Here is a 10,076-nt window from a genome sequence, read left to right as displayed (position 1 = left end):
AACTGAACCACACACTACATCACACTTGTTCATACTTTGAAGTTTCAACTAAATACCAAATCCATATATATATCAGTATTTCGTGATAACAAATCAACTAACAAGTTATGTGTCCATATATTTATATATGTTAAGTCAAGTAAAATAAGAGTTTCTTAATGATTGTTTCACTATACAGAACAACAGTGTTTTGTATCGTTTTAATAATTATTTGTTTGATTTTGTTCACAGTGGACTCTTTTTATCTAACGGAAGAATTCTTTATCTTGTACACAGTCAGCTTAATGTTTGTTTTAAAGTAATCCTACATGATTTAAATATTGTCTATTATTCATTATAAACTAAATAAAATTTTTCCTGATTTATCAGGTCATCTCATAAGTGATGTCCGAAATTTCAATACAGAAAGTGCATCATTATTTCTGTCTTTGTAGAAGGCTTCAATGACTTAAATATGAACTAGGACGTGCATAAAAATGCTCAGACAAATAAAAGAAACTGTCCAAAATTTACTTTTTCAGATCATTTATCAAATAAACCCTCATGAAGATGGATGTGTCTGAGGAACACATCAGACATATTCATTTTAGACTTGATAGTAATTTTGGTTTTAAAGACCTTAGGGAGACCCCTGAGGAAAACCAGGGGCGTTCAGAAACTTTTGTTTCTCTTCAGCCCGACATTAGACATATTAATACTTTATGAGTTTAAAAAATGCAATAGTGCAGCAGAAACCACAAAACAACATTCAAGGTGTTTATGGTACGGATTCTCTCAATGAAAGTAAACGTCGAACGTAGTTTCAGAAGTTTATATCAGGTGATTACAGTTTAAGTTTAATGATGACTTGCTGCTGGCTGCACTTGATGAAGACTGTACTGCAGCATTTGAAGAACCAGCACAGAAGATTAATTCTACAGTTCACCGTCATCTGCAACAACTTGGAAATGTATCAAAACTTGAAAAATGGGTCTCTATGATTTGACAGAAGCCAACCTTAGAGCAAGAATGGACATTTGCACTTCTCTGCACTCGTGTGAACGTAACTCACCTTTTTTTTGGACAGGTTAGTGACTGGAGATGAAAAATGGATATGTTATAAAAATGTTAAGAGCCGCACACAATGACTCAGTTCAGGTAAACACCTACAGTTATGATCAAATCTTATTGCAAAAATATATACATTATTTCAATTATTCGTATCAATAAATAATCTGAACATGTGGATATAGTCTCTTTGAATCTCTTCTGAATATCATGTTTCAACAATATCCTTACCATAATTGATGTTTTGGACTACATGGAATCCGATATTACTGTTATATCATTTAAATGTGTCATTGTATCTGCGATCTGCCTTTACAGGTTAAACATACTGATAAGTTATGACGGTAAGTATTTTGCATAAAGAAAACCAAATAATTCTACTTTTGAACTTACAAACAAAAAGACCAATAAATACGTTTATTTATAGCTATTTATATATACACTAGATTATACACATAAAATTTGAATACAGTTTTGATAATGTCGATTTTGAGCTTTGTTTGACATGTGTAGTGTTTATATCTTTTAAAGAAAAGTTATAGGACGTTGATTGTAAATTTATGAAAACTTAATATTCTCATACACCGTAAATATATTTCCGTTGGATACAACTTCTCATAAGATGGCTTTACCGTTCAGTTTCTGCCGCCACTAGTTCCACCTACCCAAGGTTTCAACAGGAACGTGACTACTTCTACTGTTGCAGCCGCTTCCGAGAAAAGAAATACCAGAAGTGAGAGTCGATATCACGACATCTTACCTTAACTCACACTGACTTGGTTGAGGAAACAGTGATGAGCACTCTTCGGAAAGTGTCCAAATGCATCTCTATTGGAGTGCAGCATCCCAACCTAGAGGAAAACACATGTGGAAGAACGCTCATAACCAGATACAGTCTTCGCCCACGTTGACAGTTCGTTTCACTAAACTGGGTGTCAAAAAGAGGATGACATCCTTAATTGTAGATATGATGGTTGGTCCACCTTTCCCATGGTAATGTGTGATATCCTAGCCAACACAGTGCATCTAGACCAGTCTGTCTCCTTTCTATACCAGACCACCTGAGAATTAACCTTTTGAAGAAGATATGACAGGGGTTTCTTAACCAACTAATACTATTTGGTTGGTCCAGTACTTTTCTAAAACCAGTTTTACCACAAACTAACCAGTAGGAGATTGTACATGTCAGTTATAACATTCTCTAGTATAGTATAGTATAGTATAGTATAGTATAGTATAGTATAGTATAGTATAGTATAGTATAGTATAGTATAGTATAGTATAGTATAGTATAGTATAGGAAAAATGATATATAGAAATGAAAAATAAAAGGGCTACATGTACAGTTAATCCAAAAGCCACGTTTCAAACCGGAGAGTGGTGATAGTTGGATGATAAGTTGATACTGAGTTTGATGAATGAGTGATATCTAAGGGGAAGTACTAAGAGGGGGTATTTAATGAAGAAGGATAAGGATCGGAAATTAAGTTTGAGCTGGCTATAAATGTGTTATTAAAAGGACAGATGCAGGTGTGGACTGAGTGAAGAATAAAACCTTGAGTAGGAAACATATATAGGTAACTTGGTCTAACTTAATAGAATTAATTTACCATCTAAGTAAAACGATGTGGTACTGGAGACCAAAAAGTTATGACTGTTCTTTCTGATATTGGTGATAAATGTGTACAGAGGTTGAGTAATTCACTGATTAGATAACTATCAGAACACTTGGGTCTTGAAAGAACACACTGTAGGATCTTATAGGTATTGAGTAATGGATACAAGGTTCCATTGATTCTGTTATACTCAGTAACAGATGTGAAAGTGAGTGTGACTCAAAGGTATAAGGACTTCCATTACTGCTATTACCTTTAGTAAAGAAATTACTTCACTAGTAGACAGATTAAGACTGCATCAATCTAAACGAAAAGAAAGAAAATTCAGACCGATTGAGAAATGTGTTGAAAAATATCCCAGGTGAAAAGTGTATGAACAGTAACACGAAATTTAAGATTCGTGTTTAAATTGAGTAAATTTTGAAACTAGTTACCCAATAACTGTACAAAATAAAAAGTAATAAACAGCATGAAAAACGTTAAAGTAAAAACAAGAAGGAAAAATTTTTACACATCATAAAACTATTGTGTCAAATGTAGAGATGAAGATTGGAACCCCCATTTTATTATCTCCAACTGGTTAGTTCAGAAGACATCTGGTTTTGGAAAAAGTTAACATTTTCTTACATGAAAATGTGTTTCCATTAAACGCTTACCATTTCACACAGAGATTATATCTTCTGTGAACATCTGCCTTGAGTATCTGCGTGACACTAGTTTTTAGGCAACTTCAATCTGAACTCACGTGATTCTTATTAATGAATAATGATGTTATTGTTTAATCGCTCCCTCTATACTGCTCCACTCATGAAATTTCATTATTAAAGAGAATATAAGTCGTAATTACCCAAATGAACACATACGCATCAGAAAACTTGTGAGTGAAGCGGCTATTTGATAGGCAGATCATGATACAAATGATCTGTTTTCAAATTAATCGCTTCAAATACATGAGAATCTATACAGCAAATAACTTGGATGGATGCCGAATCATGATGGTCGAGTGTTTTAAAAAAGAATTAAAGATCGGATACCTGCTCTATGATTGATGTAAAAATCACCACGAAATTATCAGAATGGATCATAATCAAACAATTCACTAGCAGTGGTACGGAATACGAACATGTCCAATAAACAGAACAGAGGTCGGGCACACTGATGTGGAGGAATTGCTTATGCGTATGTTTAAAATGAGATTGTTGTTCAATGATGTATCCAAACCAGTAAACATTAACATTTCTGAAGAGGTGTGAGTTTGGTACAATTCAAAGTGAAGGAACCAAAACAGTGGTAATAGATTATCTAGCCACAACGAGTTTCTCGAGCACAGTAGGAAACAGAGAAAATGGTTGAGTCAAGAGGATAAAGTATTGGGTTGGAGTGAGTAAGGATTTGAACATTTTGTCAATTCATTCAAAACGGGTTTCCACCATCAAAGATATGACTGGAGGACTCTTTCCATGAATATGAAAACAGAAGGCTATCTTGCATGTAATAATGAAACCACAGACAAAGCCAACGGAGATGTAGAGCAAACGATCTGACCACCTGACTGAAATTTGAAACAATAAAATATTACATCAGTGGATGAAGAAAAGGAAGCATCTAGAAAACTCTTCAATGGGAATAGGAAGAAAGGTGTTTGAGATATAGACCTGAATATGGAGAAGAGAAGTGAAGAGAACTTTTCTAAATGAAAACGTTGGACAGATTTGGACGGTTGTAATCCATTTGTTATTTGACATGTGGGATCAGAGGAGTAAAAATTGTATCGAACAAGAGAAAATGTGATGAAATAAAAAACATTCCAAAGGAACCAGCATCTCTATGAAATACTTCTGACATGAAATGAAGACGTAAAGTGCGAAAAGGCAAACAAAGAAGGTTCAGAAAAAGATGGGGGTAATTTTGTACTGGATAGGTGAACTGAACTAAATGGATCAGCTTTCCCAAAATTCAAATTTATACCACAGTTTGTGAATCTAGATGGTGCATTTAAAAATACCTATAATTCTTAATGTAGGAATAGTAAGACTACTAGGACCAGACATATGGTCCTGGAAATGTAGTTGGTCTGAAAAGAAATCAGTATGTATGCAAATGAAAGTAACTGATGAAAAACAAGCAATACATCAGGATTAGATTTATACAAACGGGATTATGAAAGAGGGAATAAGACCTGGAATGGAATATACATGAGAAATTAAACCCACAAAATGAGAGAATGGTCGAATACTGTCCTTAGTGTGAAGTTGACATAGCCTTAGAAATAAATCAACGTAAACAAACAAGCTGACCTCCTGTTAAATTTCATATTGAAATCGAAGGGATGAAAGAGAGTCAAATAGATGTGAATGAACTTACGGACTACATGGTGGTGTTCACTAATATATGAAAAGTGGCTGTCATGTCATGAACACGTGACTTTCATCTCCTCGCCACTGTTGAAATTTCACTTATGTGTAAACATTCTTCTCTCACAAAGGATAGAGAAATAGTAATATGAACCTCTACGTTAATAAATAGAAAAGAATGTGAATCGAGAAACAAAGCAAATCTATGTTATTAAAAACTAGTAAATCTACAAAACAATTTCTAAATACCCCAGAGAGAACTAGAAAATAGGTTAGTGTTTCTAAGATTGTTGGAAGACATATGCTGAATTATGAGAAATCTCATGAGCCAAGATGGCAATTGTCTAAAGAGCAAATCTCTAAGGCAAACGAACAGAGAAGACATCTTAACTGTGTTAAAAGGTTTATCTTGTTTCAGAAGGAACTGTAACAGCCAAAGAACATACCAGTCGGCCGAGAAACTCCATTCATACCATCTCCTGCAGGCTGGTTCTTTGAAGATCTGGTATGGAAAGGAGGTGGACCAGTTTAGATGTATTGTGTTGGCTAAGATGCCCCCCAACCAATCATGGGAAAGAGGGTGAACCACTTTAGATGTAATGTTTTAGCTCGGTTGTTTCCTACCCCATCATAGGAAAGGAGGTAGACCCGTTTAGATGTATCACGTTGGGAAGAATGCTCCCCACCCAATCACGGGGAAAAAGGTGGACTAATTTATATATATTGTGTTTACTAAGATGCTCCCCACTCTACCATGGGAAAGAAGGTGGACTAATTTATATGTATTGTGTTTACTAAGATGTTCCCCACTCTACCATGGGAAAAAAAAAGATGGACAACTTTATATGTACTGTATCTGCTAAGATGTCCCTCCCCCCAACATGGGAAAGAAGGTGGATCAGCCCGGATATCTACGGTTAAAAATGTCATTTTACACCCAGCGTCGTGACCCGTACTTTCAAGATGGGAAAAAGAGTGTACCTAGTTGTGTACGCGTTATCCCACAAGTGCGTTCCTCCAAGAAGAGAAGTCACACCTGAGGGCATCTTGTGGACACTTTCCGAGGACTGCTCATCTAGGTTCCTCCACCAAGTCAATATGAGCTTCTCAATGTGATTCCTGTTATTTTAGGTAAGATATCGTGTCAAAGTTGATGTTTTCTTACACTGAAAATATATTTCCGATAGATACTTTACTCTCCTCACACTTCTGGTACTTCTTTTCTGTCAACTTTGAAGACTGTGTTCTACAGTAAATAGGAAGCCAGCTTCCAGCTTTGATAGTAGAGTATGTTTCAGTGAAGCGTTGTGCTTGTTTATTTACATGCTACAACGCAGATGAACCAAGTTGAAACGTGTGGTAGATGAGAATTTCAAGGTTAGTGGAACCAAAAATATTTTCGCATATTGAAGACTACACTGAACAATAATAGCTGTTATGTGAGAACAAAAAGATATTCTATCGAAAATAGTATGAAACTAGATATTTCAGACTACGTACAATAATCTGGTATAAACTTCTATGAGTATATAGTTTTAAACATTTTTCAAAACGATGCCAAACAAAACATTTTGCGAATCTTATTACATTGTCCTTCCAAAATAAAGTTTGTGTCTGTCAATCAAACATTTCTAATACTCTGAATTCAACCAATTAATGTGGCAGACAAACAGAAATATCTTTTCTCCTTCGTTTCTTCTTATAGTTTCCATTAACACTTGAACCAGTAATTTCAAGTTATCTCAGATAATTATGCTGCAGTATATTTGGTAGAATTCTGTAAATCAAAACAAACCATTAACTATGAATACAACTATCTAAACAAAACTCAACATTTTACATGACAAATAATAATGTAATAATATCTAAAATCAATATTTAAATAAAATCACGACTATTAACTTTATATCGAGTACAAAATATCTGAATAAAAATATTAGTCAATAATTTGTTGAAAAATATATTGTGAAATAAACATTTTTCCAAGTATAACATTAAATAAAATTAAATTATATTATGTGTGTGTTATTTCTCTAGTAAAGCCATATCTGGCTATCTGTTAACTGATAATAATTTAAACCATGATTTTAACGTTGTAACTCTGTACAATAAGTGCTGTACCATATGGGGAATGAATTATATTAAAATATATGAAGCATAGTATTTGTTATATAATGGTAACGAAATGCTAGGATTAAATGTGTTCAAATTATGTGTATGTAACTGGAACCTAAAGTTGGTAAACATCTCAGATAGAATACGAAACAGAATTTTTCAAACAATCCGTTTTAAAGTTCTCTTTATCTCTTTGCGTGTAGTGTTTCAACAAATGACTTTAATGTCCTTAAACATAAAATTAATTGTTCATTAGACAAAATTCTATATTAATTTGAATGATTGGTATATTTTGGTGTTATTAATCAAACTTTCTGAACCTATATTCCTTATACCAACAACTACAAGAAGTAACGATTGAGTATTTCAGTCATGTTAAGAACCACTCAACAATAACATACCGTTACGTCACGTGTTGATGTGTGAATCAGTGTTATTAATTCATAACACGTTGGTGTAGCTTTTCATTCTCAACATAAACAGGAGACAGATGAACGGATGGACAGACACCACGCTTCACAGTATGTTGTATAAAACGTAGTAGATAACGTTCTCTGTCCAATCTGAATTGGATTTCCTTTTTTCTTTGTGACTAAACACTGAATGGATGTCACAAAATTATAAATTACAAAGTATTTCTGAGTAAAACTGTTCATACAGACTTAGAATTATTTCTTGCTTACAGTTTAATATTTAATATAAAGGTGTGCACTCTACATCTGAAAGTTACTCACAAGTCGTGGTCGTTGTTCAGGTCAAATTCTGTAATATCATAAAAAGGTAAGATAAAAAGATTGCAGTAAGTAAACCACTAAGAAAATTGTACGAAAATCAAGACATGAGTAATTAGTATGTGAAGAAATGATAATTAGTTAACAACTACAATCATATGATTTGAGTCAAAAATCAATAGGTAGGTTGTCTACTGGAGAAGCTCGTTCACATTTAAACAAACATGAAAGTCTGGATTGGTTTTAATTCTTGACATATACTGAATGAATGATTCATAATTATAAAGTCTAAAGTATTTATGAATAAAACTGTTGGTATACATTTATAATTATGTTTTACTTAAAGTTTAAAATATGATATGTGGGTGTGCACTCAACATGTGAAAGGTGCTTACAAGTTGGTGTTGGATAAAAAAAAACAGTTAAGTTAAAAATAGGATAAAAAAATACAGATCAATATGGTGATAAGTAACCGCTTTTTATTACTCACAAATTATGTTTGAGTTCCAGATTAAGTTTAACCCTATATCATACAGAAGGGAATTCTTCTGACTAAAGACATCCAAATTTATCTTTTTATATGTAAGATATTTTACGTTACACATTAACAATTGCAGCATTATATAACATTCAGAATATATATTTTAGGTAAATCCAATATAAACAATTAATGAAGTTATATTTTCTAATCTCACTATTACATAAACGACATGACGTGCATATCTGTGTCTATTTGACTGAAATAATAAATACAGTGTGTCACTATTTATCAAATGTCTCTATTAAGAAAAAACTATAAAAAATTCCCACTTAAGCATTCTAAATTCGGATAATTTTAAAAGTAACTATGATACAAACAACAAGCGTTTGTTTTTCCATAGAAATGAATATTAAGTACTCTTCGTATAACAAGAGCCCGACTTTCACTAGGACTAAACCTGAAGATTTGATTATATCTTTTTTTATTGATATAATTTATATATACAGTTTTAAGAAATGGAGTTTAAAACTTATTTTTTCAATAAACGGTACCACATTTAACAGATAATAAAATATAGTGTATATTAGAACAGTCCAGAAACCTTTCCCATGCAGTACGTGTCGTAAAAAGATTCTCTCTTTTTTTATAGAAAATGTTTAATTTTTCTAAACTTTTCAACAAGACTTTATTGAAAACAAACAAATATTTGCTTACATTAATTACTAGGCTTCTCACTGGTTGTGGAGTAAAGTGAATGTTACTTACCAATTGTCTAACTTTTGTTTCTTATTTTAAGAATTTAATTCAGATGTATAAAATGTTTCCATGGGAATATACAATTAAAATATTTATAGAAAACTTTATACCTACAAATTGTGCTGGACGAAGTACCTATGAAATGCAGTGTTAGAAACTTCCATAAGATTTTGTTTTTCTTCGCACAGTTCGATTCTCATTTTAATATCTTGTCTCTTTAGTTACTATTCGTGGCCGCTCTTTCAGCCGTTGAGGTGTCATTATGTGACCTTCAATAACACTATTCGTTAGTAAAGGAGTAGCCCAAGATTTGGCGATGGTTGGTGATAACCAGTTTAGATGTTACACTGAGTTAGTTTGTCGGTAAATAATTTGATTTAAGTTTAAGTAATGATAATTTCCCACTGTTGTTCTTTTAGTTAGTTCAGGAGGCTTAAGAATTATAGCCAGATAGTTGTAGTTATACATACATTGAGATGCCAGAGAAATGATTAATAAATATTCTGTCAGACAGTTTTCGAACTGTTCCTCCTCCGCTGGTACAGCGGTAAGTCTAGGATTTACAACGCTAAATTCAGGGATTCTATTCCCCTCGGCGGACTCAGCAGATAGCCCGATGTGGCTTTGCTATAAGAAAACACACACACAAACTTACGAACAGTGTAAGATACAGAAATAATAGTAACTGGACGGACCGTAAGGTTTAATATTCAGCACTGTCAAAGACTTGGAAGCGATGTGAAAATAACAGATTTATGGCCAGTAAGAACCACACCCACATTTTTCTGCTTTCCCCGTTCATATAAAATCAGACTTGAAATACTCACTTGGAGGACAACAACAAAGCGTTAGTTACCATGTACTCCCTCTCTTGGTGAGTATCGTCATGAGGACTGATGCAGAAAATAAGTGATTCCGAGTAAACGGAAAAGAAGCGCAGTAGCTTTGATAACTTTCCTATAAAAACAGTTAATAA

Source organism: Tachypleus tridentatus, chromosome 1, assembly GCF_004210375.1.
Source record: "Tachypleus tridentatus isolate NWPU-2018 chromosome 1, ASM421037v1, whole genome shotgun sequence".
Lineage (NCBI taxonomy): Eukaryota > Metazoa > Arthropoda > Merostomata > Xiphosura > Limulidae > Tachypleus > Tachypleus tridentatus.
The sequence above is the reverse complement of the archived record's forward strand: the minus strand, read 5'-3'. Positions refer to the sequence as shown.